Source organism: Herpailurus yagouaroundi, unplaced genomic scaffold, assembly GCF_014898765.1.
Source record: "Herpailurus yagouaroundi ecotype Mexico unplaced genomic scaffold, PumYag 253, whole genome shotgun sequence".
Classification (NCBI taxonomy): Eukaryota; Metazoa; Chordata; class Mammalia; order Carnivora; family Felidae; genus Herpailurus; species Herpailurus yagouaroundi.
This window is the reverse complement of record NW_024412470.1, coordinates 9,398,448-9,412,692: the sequence shown is the minus strand read 5'-3', so window position 1 is coordinate 9,412,692 and position 14,245 is coordinate 9,398,448. Positions and strand designations below refer to the sequence as shown.

Sequence of the window (14,245 nt, the reverse complement as noted above, 5' to 3'; positions counted from 1 at the left end):
TTTAAGAACACGTTCATATGTAGAAAGCGAATGTTACATCAAGTTAAGGATACTGGTTACTTTTGAAAGTGAGCACAGCATGGGTTTTGCATCGGTGTCTATATATTTCCTAAACTAGATTGTGTGCACATGTACACAGTTCAAGGTTGTGTATTGTGTGTGCTCCTCTCCTGCAGTTGTTTCCTTGGGGTTGTGCGGGGGAGGGAGGTAATTAGGGTGCTTAGTTCATGGGTTTTGCTTCTCATTTTGTTTTCTGCCCTGATTCTCAGTGGGCTCCTTTCTGATCTCGTCTGAAATCTCATCATGCCTGACAAGTTTTCTCACCTTCCCCTTTTTTCTTCTTTACCACTCATTACTACCTATCATATGTATTTTACTTATTTGTCTTGTTTGTTGCCTTTTAACCCTATCAAAGTATAAGCTCCAGGAGGGTTGGGGGACTTTTTGTTCTTGTTCCTTGTTGTATGCCCAACACTAAATCAGTGCCTGGCACATAGTGGGCTCTTGATAAGTACTTGTCACATAAGTAAATATATAAACAATTGATTAAACAAACATTTATTTGGATAAAAATATCCTGCTCCTTGCTATTTCTGTGTTATAGCCTTAATCAACTGTTTTATTGTAGCCATATTAAAAAAGAAACGAACTGGGGCGCCTGGGTGGCGCAGTCAGTTGAGCGTCCGACTTCAGCCAGGTCACGATCTCGCGGTCCGGGAGTTCGAGCCCCGCGTCAGGCTCTGGGCTGATGGCTCAGAGCCTGGAGCCTGTTTCCGGTTCTGTGTCTCCCTCTCTCTCTGCCCCTCCCCCGTTCATGCTCTGTCTCTCTCTATCCCAAAAATAAATAAACGTTGAAAAAAAATTTTTTTTAAAAAGAAACGAACTATATGACAATTTCACACTCTTTTTTTCTTTAAAGATTTTTTAAATGTTTTTTATTTATTTTGAGAGAGAGTGAAAGAGCGTGAGTGGGGGAGTGGCAGAGAGAGGGAGAGAGAATCCCAAGCAGGCTTCATGCTGACAGCAAGGAGCCTGACACGGGGTGATCCCACCAGGCGTGAGATCATGACCTGAGCCGAAATCAAGAATCGGACGTTTAACTGCCTGAGCCACCCAGGCGCTCCTTGGTTTCACTCTCTTACTGTGGAATGGTGTTGGGAGTACCAAGCCAGAATTTACGGAGGTTCTCTCTGCTGTTACTGCCACCTTCAAAATCACTTTGTGCGATATGATTCCTTCTTGTGGAAAAGAATTAAAAAGTAGTAAGAACAACTTGAGTGCAGAGTGAGCTCTATTCCTAGTAATGAAACCCCACCCCACCTCCCCTACCCCCCCAAAATGCATGTTTCTTATCTGGCACCTGAAAATCTGAGTTATTTCCATTATCTGATAAATCATGTTTTTTATCGCTATGAAATACAGACAAGGGTCTGTTGATGATGGACGGTAGAATACTGGATTAGAGAGGGCCCATCTCAGTCTCCCTGGGGGTTATTCCTTGCTATCCAGTTTGACTCCTGCTTCAAGGACAGGAATTCTGGGAAGTTTTATAGAGGGTTTGTAGTGGGAAAGAAAAGTCCCAGAGACTCTTGATGTTTAAGAACCACATTTGTTGTTGTTGTAGTGATTCATAAATGAGTTTACCTGTGGATAGGTGTCATAGGTACAACTTTAGATATAGGCTATACACAGATTTCTTTCTTCCTTAGGCTAGGAAGTAACTCTATCCCATTCTATTTAACAAGTGGACTGATGCTATATTCTCTATGTCTTTGATTACAAAAGGATCTCCATTTGTAACTAACATTTATATTCTGTAATTGAAAAGAAAGCATATTCACAAGCATGTATTTTCTCATTTCTGAGACTTTTAGAAAGGGAAAATGGTTTTTTATTTGTGGCCTATGAGTAAGATTATAAGATATTTTAAAAAACCCAATAAATAAAAAAACCATACAAAAAAATCCCGTCACATGCTTTAGTTCTGAGCCTGTCTGGATGCGTGGGGATTTAAAAAGAATAGCTACGAGGAATAGGAGGGAAGGAAAAGAAAGGAAGGAGTATTTGATTTCAAGACAGTACTTAGTTTTTCCCTGCTTACAACTGGAGGCAAGCTCATTCCAGAGAGAGTTACAGAGAAATCTGTTATAACGAGTGAAGGGCAAGTCATTTCATTCTTGGTCATCTACGACAATTCCGGCACAAAGAGCGGATCAGAGCTGGATTTTAAAGTTCAGAGTAGAAATGGATGAGGAAAGTAGCAAATAGCCAGCCAGGGAGAGAGCTGGCAGATTGTTAGTAAGGGACTGGATCAAAGACTGTACAGGAATAGGGTTATCACGACCAGGCCGTCCTGCCGAGCGTCCAGAAACCAAACTATCCACAACAACAAAACAAAAGTCAAGCCTAGAGCACTGGAGTTCTTGGAAGCACACATGGAGATGTGGACAGAAGGACGATGTGCTGACAACTGTCCTTTACAAAATACAACAATTTAACAGCTTGAGTAAATGACATTGCGATCCTCCCAAATCCTGTCCTGGCTTCTCTGTCATTTTTAGCTGCTCAGCCGTTCAAAGTCTGCAGCCGCTTGAAGGTCACATTTTCAGTGGAGGCCAAGTTGAAGTTGAAGCCAAGTCTCTGGAAATACAAGCAACTAGGTCTTTCCCGCAGGGTGCGGGGTGGGGGGGCTGCCAGCAGTGCTCCAATGCCTTGAAGCCCCCAGGGCTCAAATTTCTCAGGCTGTCACTCCCAGAGTCTAATGAGCACTGAACCTACAAGATCCAGACCCTTCCCTCATCTCTACAGGGGTGAGCTCTTCATGGAACAGCCACACACCTGAGTTTCCACTCTTTCTTCCCTCACGTGGCACCACTGAGCCCTGGACCTTTCATCTGGAGTCTGCGGGACTGGCCCCAGAATGGGACTGTTCTGACTTCCGGGAGTTTTAGAATTGACAAACACTAATCTCTTGCTCCTAGAGGAGTTGAGGTGGCCGAAAGGTATGGGCTGGGTTCCACTCAGATCATCGAATTCCTGAATTGTCCAGACCTCCGAATTTCGAACAACCAAACAAATTGGTGTCGGTGGTTTCTTCAAGATAATCTGGGGACAACTGCCTAACAATCGAAAGAAGTTGGAGTTGTTTTGGAGTTCTGCATTGCTTGTGGTAGGCAGAATTCAAAACGTGCCCCATGATCTTTGCCCAGAGTGACTCTCATGGTTGTGTTGTCTTTGGGCACAGTTGACCTTCAGATAGGGAGATGATCCCAGAATTTTGAAGTGGGCCCAGTGTAAACACACGAGCCTTTATAAGCAGAAGAGAAATAGAGCTCAAGTCAGACCGAAGCTAGAGTAGATGGGAGTCTGTGGCTGCTCAAGAAACAAACCATCATATTGTGGGAAGGGCCATGTGACCGGAGAGGATAGGTGTCCTGTAGAAGCCGAGGTTGGTCCCCTACCTGACAAACACCAGGAAAAGAGGGACTTCAGACCTCCTGTGCAAGGAGCTAGAATCCTGCCTGCCAATACTTTGATTTCAGCCCAGTGAGACTCTGAATCAGGCTGTGCTGGGTTTTTTTAAATTTTTTAAAAATATTCATTTATTTTTGAGAGAGAGGGAGACACAGAATCTGAAGCAGGCTCCAGGCTTTGAGCTGTTAGCACAGAGCCCGACGCAGGACTCGAACTCACGAACTGCAAGATCATAACCTGAGCTGAAGTTGGTTGCCTAACCGACTGAGCCACCCAGGTGCCCCCAGGCTGTGCTGATTCTAATATCAGCCATGCTGGACTTCTGGTCTACACAATCGAGAGACAATACATTTCTTAAACTGCTAACTTTGTGACAATTTGTTATGGCATGCAAACAATTCCTTACATCAAATTAAATTCCAGTTGGAGCAGTGATGAGTAAATATAATTACAAAGTAAATTACATCTGTACAATAAGTTATCATAAAACCAAACGAAAACACAAACTGGGAAAAAAATATTTGGCACACAGGTTGAGAGTCAATGGTGTAATTAACCTGATACTTAAAGAATGTACATAAAATCAGGGTGAATTCTAAAGATGCTTCATCTCACCCATAATAAAATGAACTCAAAACTATGCAAGTTACTATCTTTTCACTGATCACATTAGCAAATATCGGAAAGGTTTTGTATGGGGGTGAAAGAACAGGCATTTTTATTTAATCCTGTTTGTGATGTAAATCGTTTGCTCCTTTGAAGAACAATTTGACAGTCTGTCAAAATTTCAAATGCACATATCATTAGCAAGTCTACTTTTGCAAATGTATCCTGAACATACAAACTCATAAGTATGTACCAAGATATCTATACAGGGCTACCATCACCGCTCTAAAACTGTTAGTGCTGAATGTGCTTTAGAACTTAAAATTGCCTGCATTTTAGAAAGATAAGTCTGTGCATACAACACAGTATTTTTTTTTTTTTTGCAACAACTCCAGTGGGAGTTGGGATAACAACCTGTAATGAAACCCAGTAACATGTCAGCAAAAAGATGTATGAATTCACATTAAGTAGTATAAAGAGTATAAATAGCCTTACATTGGTTCAAGCTATAGTTTAGCTGCCAAATGAGTGTGCCAAAAATTTGAAGAGACTTGCATTTTTTAAAGCTGTTCGGGCTTCGAAATTGCAGGCAAGGATTTTAGACAAGAACATTCATTGCAGCATATTTTTTTTGGTCCTGTAACAGCAAAAGAGGAGAAACAACTTAAACATCTTTATCTAGCCACGAGGGTACTGGGTAAAGAACGATGTCATAGCCATAAAAATGTAATGAAAATATTTCAAGTAATAAAATTATTAAAAATCCTTAAGTAAAAAGACTGTAAGGAGGTATATATGGGTTGATGTTATTAAGTGAATACAAAGGTGCTGTGAAGTGTGTATATTTTGCTTCCATTTGTGTTACACGCGCACACACACACACATGCACACACACACACACAGAATCTCGAAGGACAGAAAGAAACCAGGATTTTGTGACAGTGACTGGTTTTTCTGGGAAGATGAACTAGACAGGCTTTTCTCTGCGTTTCTCTTGCACTGACTTTGTAGTTTATATATTTTATCTTTAATTGCCAACATGTATTACTCAAAAAGAAAAAAAAATCTCGAAGATATTAAGTGCTTGGCTCATATTTCTCTGTCCCCAGGTATCCAACACGGCCCTTGCCACCTCTCTGAGGGTGGATATTTGGGAAGACGGCCCTGAGTAGCAGAGAAAAAGTGACGGGAAGAAATTGAAATATTTTATAGACGTTCAGTTTTAACCACAGGCGGTAGAAGGGGATCACCTCTTCTACATCATGAAATGACATATCCTGTCATAGTACATATAATTCCTTACCAAAACCCAGATTACTTGCCCCTTCCGCCTGGAAACAAAGAAATAAAGACAAATGGAGAATTTTCCGGAAGGCGACTGAAATTAGCAGTGTCGTGGCAATGGAGGGATTGGAACGTGAACTCGAAAATGATACACAGGCTCGATTTTTACATTCAAAAGGAAGCGAAAGAACAAGTGAAACAACGATTCAAAATGTTAGCTCGGGGTTGGGGGGGGGAAGCTCTGGAACAGCTGGAGCCTGTTGGGGGTGGGGGGACGCACAGGTGCAGCCCGGGAGCCTGGTGGCCCAAGGGGCCCCGCCGTGCGTCTCGGCCAGTAGGGGTCGCCCTCCCGCCGGGAGTGGCGCGGGGCACGGAGAGCGAGCGTGCCGGGGACCCGGGGCTGCGCGGTGGGCCGGGCCACAGGGGTCGTCGCGGGTGGAAATCAACTCTGGGAATCTGTGGTCCCCCCGCTGGGTGCTCGCTCTTCTGCCCGCCGCGCGGAGGAGGAGGGTGGTCTTGGTCAAGGGGCGAGCGGGTGAGCGCCCTCCCGCGGACCCCACCGGAGGCACCTGCCGGCTCCACCCGGGGCGGTGGCGACCCGATCCCCTAAGCTCGCCCCCCCCCCCCCGCCCCATGGCGCCCCGCGGGGGGTGGGGGGAGAGGGCTCAGCGAACGTGCAGTTGAATCAACCAGATTCAGTAGCAACCGGAGTCCCGCCGCCACGCAGATCCAAGCAGTGATCCAGGCGTGATGGGCACGACCAGCTCCGCTCAGAACGGGAGCCGGCGGTCCTGACCCCGGGGATCCGGGATGGTTTCCAGTTGTGTGCCGGGTACCCTTCTCTCCGCGGAGAGAAGATCTGATTATCTTCTATTTAGATCTAATGATCAAGTGGGACAGGAACTGGGGGGAGGGAGCTTGTGGAGCGCACTGGCTGGCTTCTGTCAGTTCTTGCTGGGCAACTAACCTATTGGAGGGATAAATCATTTACCTTTCGAATATGGACGGGATCAAACCATCAGAACTCCAGTGCCTCATCCTGTTGACTCTGTTTCTGGATGTTTGGCTCATTTGCCTTTCCAGCGCAGGCCCACGAAGAGGCAAGGCTTTAGACATTAACTGATACATTTTGTTACTTTTGGAAGCCGGCACTTACAGTCTATGCTGGTGCTAGATTTAACGGGTTTAATTAAAATTACACAGCACTCGGGGCGCCTGGGTGGCACAGTCGGTTAAGCGTCCGACTTCAGCCAGGTCACGATCTCGCGGTCCGTGGGTTCGAGCCCCGCGTCAGGCTCTGGGCTGATGGCTCGGAGCCTGGAGCCTGTTTCCGATTCTGTGTCTCCCTCTCTCTCTGCCCCTCCCCCGTTCATGCTCTGTCTCTCTCTGTCCCAAAAATAAATAAACATTGAAAAAAAATTAAAAAAAAAATTACACAGCACTGACTGTATTTCCCTATACTCTGTATTAACTAGAACAGCTCTTTAGTGCTTGAGAGCACCTTGGCCACACCCAGTGAATCCTCAGCCTTCCAGGCACCCCAACCTCCGGGAAGAAACACTGCCTTCCACCCAGCGGCCCCTAAATGGTGCCCATAAGCTCAGAGACAGTCTTGGAGAAAGCTATGTTAAACAATTAAATAACATTAACCAGGTACTGGGTACAGCTCTAAGTATGCGATGTGTATTTTTCTGGTGATTTTAACACTATGGGGTAGGCACCATCATTATTCACGTATTACGCACGAGGCAGAGGGTAACTTGCCCAAAGTATAGAGCTAGTAAGCAATAGAGTCAGGGTTGGGGGGGGGGGGGGGGCGGCGGCTAGTTTCCAGATTCTGTACTTCTAACTCCTACATTAAATCTCTCAGGGCAGCACGCTATACGCAATTTCCCTTCAGGGGAGGTCCCTTCCGCAAGATAGAGCAAATGTATCTGCATAGAAGGTAGACAGTTGAACCTGGGGATACTGGACACCACGCCCTCTATCTTCTTTTCCTTGGAAAAGAATAGTGCGTTTCCCTTGTTTGGGAGGAGGGGCCTAATCTTACTAGTTGCAGCTAACAATACCACGTTTGTGCTCCGTTTACAACTTGGAGATCACACTATGCGCAACTAAATGCTGGAATCCCGCCTGATCCTCCGCTAGACAGGAAAGCATTTTTCTCTGGCCTCTTTTCAAGGTAACTTCTATAGTCTAGATGTATCCTTGGAGTGAAAGTCTTCACTTTTCTGCCTCGTTTTGTCCTTGAAGTACGAAATCATGGTGGCAAAACACGAGGGGAGGTGGAATAGGGTGAATGGGGGAGGAATGGGTATTGCATATTATGAAAGGAACATTTCTATGATGAGAAATGCTGCTGGGCATGGATGTTTTAATAGGATTCAAAGTCTCGGGATACTACAAAAATTGGATTTTTTTCAGGCTGGAATAGGCAATTAGTAATACTTGGAATGAATGAATCAATGTGTCAGCGTTTTCCTTCTTTACAAAAATCAGTCGAACCAAAACGTCTTTACTCCATTCACCCAGGCAACTTACTACTCCAGTGTTTTGCTCTCCTTGTAGCAACATTCAGAAGACCTGTCTTGAATGTCTGTCTTCAACGTTTATTTATTTTTGGGACAGAGAGAGACAGAGCATGAACGGGGGAGGGGCAGAGAGAGAGGGAGACACAGAATCGGAAACAGGCTCCAGGCTCTGAGCCATCAGCCCAGAGCCTGACGCGGGGCTCGAACTCACGGACCGCGAGATTGTGACCTGGCTGAAGTCGGATGCTTAACCGACTGCGCCACCCAGGCGCCCCTTGAATGTCTGTCTTCAATGCCTCTCCTCCCTTCCTCTCTTAAATCCACTTCAGACTTTCACTCTCACCCCTCTACCCAAACAGCTCTTAACCACCTCAACAATGACCTTCACTGCTTCTTGGCATGGAGTCTATCTTCTGGAGCCTTCCGCAGCGTTTGACTCCGTGGATCACTTCTACTTTGGCAAAACCCTTTCTCACTTAGCTTCCAGGACTCGGTGCTTTCCTGATGGTCCTTCTACCTTGCCAGTGATTCCTTCGCGAGTTCCTTTTCCCTTTGACGTCTAAATGTTGGGGTTCTCTGGGGTGCAGTTCTTCCTCCTTGTTCTTTGTATACACCTCCAGACCCACCCGGCCCCTTGGTCCACGCTGCTGTGTGGCTAGAGATGCTGTCATTATAAACGATCTACCAGAGCCCCCCGCCATCTGGCTTCCACTTGGTTTTAGCCATTGGAAGGAGGAGGTGAGATGGCAAGATGGGAGAAAAGGAGGATTGGAGTATTTACTTCCTTGGGTCCCTCCCTGCTGGGCCAACGTTGGGAAGAGGCTATGTTTTACTGAAGGCCACAGCCTCAGCAGGTGCCCTCTTATAGCTACAGCCACAGCCACAGCTCTCTTTGGATTCTGGCATCTGTTGTTTCTTTTTGCCTTTCACTTAGGAAATTCTGAGGATTTTAGGAGCTCTGTGCCAGGAATGGGGGACGAAGACCAAATGTGTATTTCTTCTTATTAATCACAGTATCACCATAACATGTCCAAAAGTGAGCTGGTTTTCAAGGTCCAGTTCTGGGGACGCCTGGATGGCTTAGTAGGTTAAGCATCTGCCTTCGGGTCAGGTTCGTGAGTTCGAGTCCTGCATTGGGCTCTGTGCTGACAGCTCAGAGCCTGGAGCCTGCTTCAGATCTGTGTCCCCGTCTCTCCCTGCCCTTCCCCTGCTTGCACTCTGTCTGTCTGTCTCTCTCTCTCAAAAATAAACATTAAAAGAAAAGTTTTGTTTCTGTGTGCCCTTTGTCACTCTGACCATCCACCTCAGCTCATCTGGACGTCATCCTGCGGTGCCTCGAAATCTCATTTCAGTCTTGAGGACAGGCAGCGCAGCATAGGCCAGGAACCTTCCAGCTCTTCCATATACTCCGCTGACTTTCTGAGTGTGGCTTCAGCCCACAGGGGAGGCCTGTTTTGGTGATGTGGAAATCGCAGCAAAAGAGTCTCTTTATTACCATTTAATTCCTGATGATGAGACTGACCACCCGATAACCACCATCGTTTCACAAAGTACATTGCAGCCACTTGAGCAAGATTGCCGGGAGGACGAGGTAGAACCCGAGTGTTGCTAGGTGGCATGAGGGAACATTCTAGAGCAGTGAATGGGGGTTCGTGGCCTTCCACTGACAGGGAGCTCATTCTTGCACACTCTGAAGCTCGCTGGGGCCTCTCATGTATCTAACGAATGATAATAAAGCAGCGGCCATCTGTTCTGGCACTGTACCAGACTGTCTGTATTAGCTCACAAGCCTGCGAGGCACCTGTGATGTCTCCATATTCCAGAGGGGGTGACTAAGGTACAGAGGAGACTCTACTTACCTAAGGTCAATAAATAACCCACTGCTACCCTTTCCCTTCCCACGTGGGCACTATTTGAGTCACGTGCACACAGGGATTCCCGGATAGGCTTTATTTCCGGCAAACTGGGCCTGAGGCTCAGAGTAGATTTTGCTAGTCCTTTCTCTGTGAACTGAGATCACCCTGCACGGATGCATGTCGTCAGCCTTCGCTCTGGTGGCAGAGCCTGCCTTACGGGCGCAGGAAAGAGAATTTGCACGGCCTGGGGGCAGGCCAGCTCTGGGTGAGCTCAGTGTGTCCACTCATTCCCTTTGTTTCATGTCATGCGTGAGTCAGCCGGCATCCCACAGGGCGGACTGGCAGAGGTGGCCCGAGGTCCAGCAGCTTCTGGGCGATGTCGTGGAGCCACACGTCATGGAGCTTTTGGAAACTTTGGGTCCATATATACTTGCGAGAGAAAAGAGTGGAAAGGCAGTAATGTATTGGTGTGGAAATAGTTTTGACCTCATGGGCCCTCTGCCCGAGTTTCCTGGATCACACTTCAGGAACCATTGTTCCAGCACCAACTACTGCTTCTTGGTGTTTCCCCTGGGTTCATCAGGTAAACTTTTGCTCCCAGAAAGTTCTGGAAGGGGTCAGAACAGCGGATGCAATGAAATTATAATGAGGGAGGGGCCCGCGAGGCTGTGACTTTCTGCTCTTGTTCTTTTTCTAATACTGATTTATGTGTTGGGGACTCTGAGTTTTTGTTCCGAGATTTCCTTGCTGAGGGACTTAGTGCATGTTCTAAAAATAAGATGGCAACATAGCTCTCTCAGCTCTTCTGAGCGCTCCTTGAGGTGGGGCTCGTTACTCTTTTGGGGGGAAGTTCTGGGTCAGTATTTATAAAACGCTTAGAACAGTATCTGGCATACAGCAGCTACTGCTATATTAGTGTTTATTAAAATAAATAAGTAAAAAATAAATAATGAGTTGCCAAAGGCCGTGATGGTGAGTCTAAGGCTATTTACCTGACCTTCCGCAGAGGATATTAGGGGCTTCTCATTTAACCACAGAAGGAACTAGATTTCCTTTATGAATTCTGCCCTGATGGGGACATTGTGATAGCCTGAAAGCCAAAAAACCCCCAAAAAACAAAAAAAACACAAAACAACCCAAGGAACTCAATAGGGGTTGTGCTTTAAGGGATCACAGACTTCTGTCCCGCTGACTAGGGAAGAAGAAAGGCCTCGGACTTTTATTCGGGGCGGAGGCCAAACACGGGCTAGCTCACAAACGTCAGCATTTTCTATTCCTCACTTCAAGGAAAAGAATTAAGGTTAAGACGATGAAGACTAGCATACTTTGTTACTGAAAATAATTACGGTAAGGTTATATATGATAGGTATAATCATATCACGTAATTATGTATAATCATATGGTCTGTAATTATGTAACAGGATTATTATCGTGCTTATGAAAAATAGATCAAAATTTAGGTTTAAAATGAATGGAAACCAAGGTGACAAATAGTACATAAGTTTCAAAGATACATGATCAGTAATGAAGATAAATCACCCACGATTAAACTAGATAAAACAGTACAGCAATTTGGCTGTGGGTATCACTGAAGATCAAGCCTTTATATGAAATACAGTAAGTGGCTATGCACACAAAATGCTATGCTGTTCATTATAGGGGCAGAATTTTCTGGAGTGAGGGGACCTTGGCTAAGCGTCTCACTTTGAGGCTTCTCTGGGGTCAGAAGTTCCCCCTTCTGGGGACACGGCCCATCCCCCAGCCATTTCCTAGGTAAAGGCACCGGATAGCTGCCAGTGTTTTCATACTAGAAGATTCCGGGGATTAGAGCCTTTCTTTCAATTTGCAGCCTCCTTTCACAGAGTGGACACGCAGTACGTGGTGGTCAAACCCGACGTTCGGTTTCACAGAAAATTAAGAGAACGTTTCCTACACTTGATCTTAGCCAAAAGGCCGAGGGAGGAACGATAAGAGAACGTTTCCTTAGGGCGGTAACTTGCAGATATTGATGATTTAGTGGGTATCCGATGACTCCAGATGCTCACAGCGCCTGCCCCCCTGCCCTCAGGGCCTTTATTCCCGTGGTGCAGGGGTCCACATTTGGAGTCCTGTTTCCTTTCATGCGGCTGCTGCTGGGGCCCATCATACTGTTGGCAAATAAGTAGTATGTTTTACGTATGAAAGTGCATTCACTGTGGATCATAGGAGACGCATTTCAGGTCTGGGAAATGAAGGTAGTGGATATTTATGTAAATTGAAAGTTTTAAGAGTTTTCAGAGTTTACTTTGCCTTTCTCCTACCCATTCCAGTGGGTCCTGCCCAGTAGGGTTTTGTCTGACAGTCTAGTCCCACCCACGCAGGATTTTCCAAGCTAGCGTTCCACGCGCGACGCGAGCCTCTTAGCATTTACCGTCGCAAGCACTTAGCACTTACGAGAACGGCCTGCTTCCCTCATGTTGGTTGCTTGGCTCGGGGGAACATATAAATGTGGGGATGAGGGAACGTCAACGGAGAAACTATTTCCCCAGCGTGTCCTGTAGGAATGTTACTCTGCTGCAAAATGCTGGCTGGTAATAAAAGCAAGTAGGGCGGAAAGAAAGGAAGGAGAGGAGAGAGGAGAGGGAGAGGGTGGGAAGAAGGAAGGAGGGAAGGAAGGAAGGAAGGAGGGAAGGGAGGGAGGGAGGAAGGAAGGAAAGAAGGAAGGAAGGGAGGGAGGGAGGGAGGAAGGAAGGAAGGAAGGAAAGAAGGAAGGAAGGAAGGAAGGAAGGAAGGAAGGAAGGAAGGTAGACCGTAACAAAAAAAGGGAAATTTCCATGGGAATTCTTTACCGTGAAACCTCCAGGATCTTTGTTATGCTAATCCCATGTTACGGCGGTCCCTCCCCCCACCCCACGATGCGGTGCACCCCAAATGCATTTGATCGCAGATCCCCTTTTTGAGAGCATCTTGTGGCGAGAATGCCCTGTGAATACACTCTGGAGACTGCTGTCCTTCCTGTATATTTATTGTTGTCGTAATGGTTCTCCTTTTTGAGGATGCTTACAAACAAACTGGCAAGAAACATGCTAGCATAGTAACCGTGTTGCCTCTCCGTGACCCTGGCCCAACGACCCAAATGTTGCAAGTTGTTAATGAGTGACCTGTCACTCTTTGCTCAGCTGTGCTGTTTGTAAATTCCTTCCCAGCCATGCCTTCCGGTGGCACAGATTGGTGGGTGAGTTCTAGGGCCTCAGAACCCTTTTCAACACCATCACCCCGAAGCAGCTACCATTATGGCCCAAACCTTTCTTGGGTCACGTGCATTGTGACATATGTGTCTTGTATCACAGGGCATTATGCTTGCACGTTGGGGTGTCTGCCCCTCACAGCCTCTCTGTGAGCAGCCTCCAGCCCTCATCTGGCCCGGGGAGGGGGTCCAAGAGCAGTGTCACTCTTCTCTTTGCATCTCTGCCACTACCTCGGTAGTGCCTACTCCTAACTAATACTTCATAGCTGGTGGCTGGAGGGGCGCCCGGGTGGCTCAGTCGGTTAAGCGTCCGACTTCGGCTCAGGTCATCATCTCACGGTCCGTGAGTTCGAGCCCCACGTCGGGCTCTGGGCTGACAGCTCGGAGCCCGGAGCCTGCTTCAGATTCTGTCTCCCTCTCTCTCTGCCCCTCCCCTGCTCATGCTCTGTCTCTCTCTGTCTCAAAAATAAATAAAAACATAATTGGTGGCTGGATTCAAACCAAGTAAAGGATTTACCAAAGGGGAGATTTGTCGTCTGAGTGACAAACCTTGCATCGATTTTCTTATGAGGCTTTCTCTTTTTGAAAAGAGCCAGTAACGCTAATAAGCAACCTAGTGGGAGCGTTCACACTTTGCATTTTAGAGCGCTGGGGGGAGAACAAGTCAAGAGCATGGGTATTTACGGATGTACTTGCTAAAACTCCTTGGGATAGATAGAAAGTGTGGTCCCCAGTTATCCCTCCCCCTCGTACACACAACACACACACACACACACACACACACACACACACACACACACACTTGCAAGAACCTTTATTCCTGATGCCGGAACACCATTGAAAACAGAAATGGTGAGAGGTGAAAATCAGACTTTCTATATTGAGTTTGGGATCGCGTAGCACGAACGCAGGTCTTCCAGCAGTGATGGGAAGGGCCATCCGTCGGGAAAGGCTTCATGCATCCGGTGGGACTTCAGCGGGAATAAAGGGATGTCAGCACAATCGAAATGTGCCGATGTGATCTTTTTCCGATCTCTTATGATTTGGGCAACAGGAGACAATCACCCAAGACTATGTTCTAACATGATGTTTGGTTGTGGACAGGTTCACAGACATGAAAAAAACTAGGTGTGTGCCACGCACCCAATATACACCCTCAGATAGACCTTGTTTCTTCAATTCTAACACTTACATTTTCATGTTTTAACTTCTTGGAAATTGTGATGGGTCTTCCAGTCAACAGGATGTCAGTTTAATTGGCAGCATTT

General features: G+C 46.6%; 1 long non-coding RNA gene across 4 annotated transcripts in view; it reads left to right on the top strand.

The window, feature by feature from the left end:
- The first annotated feature begins 6,803 nt into the window (after positions 1 to 6,803).
- LOC121020841 (uncharacterized) overlaps positions 6,804 to 14,245 on the top strand; it is a 38,691-nt gene continuing 31,249 nt past the window's right edge. For 3 of the 4 annotated variants that reach the window (XR_005786318.1, XR_005786320.1, XR_005786316.1), the window contains exon 1: positions 9,900 to 10,334. This is a non-coding gene — a long non-coding RNA (uncharacterized LOC121020841). Of the gene's footprint in view, positions 7,547 to 9,899; positions 10,335 to 14,245 lie in introns of those variants that run through there. The other variant, XR_005786319.1, reaches the window with a different exon arrangement.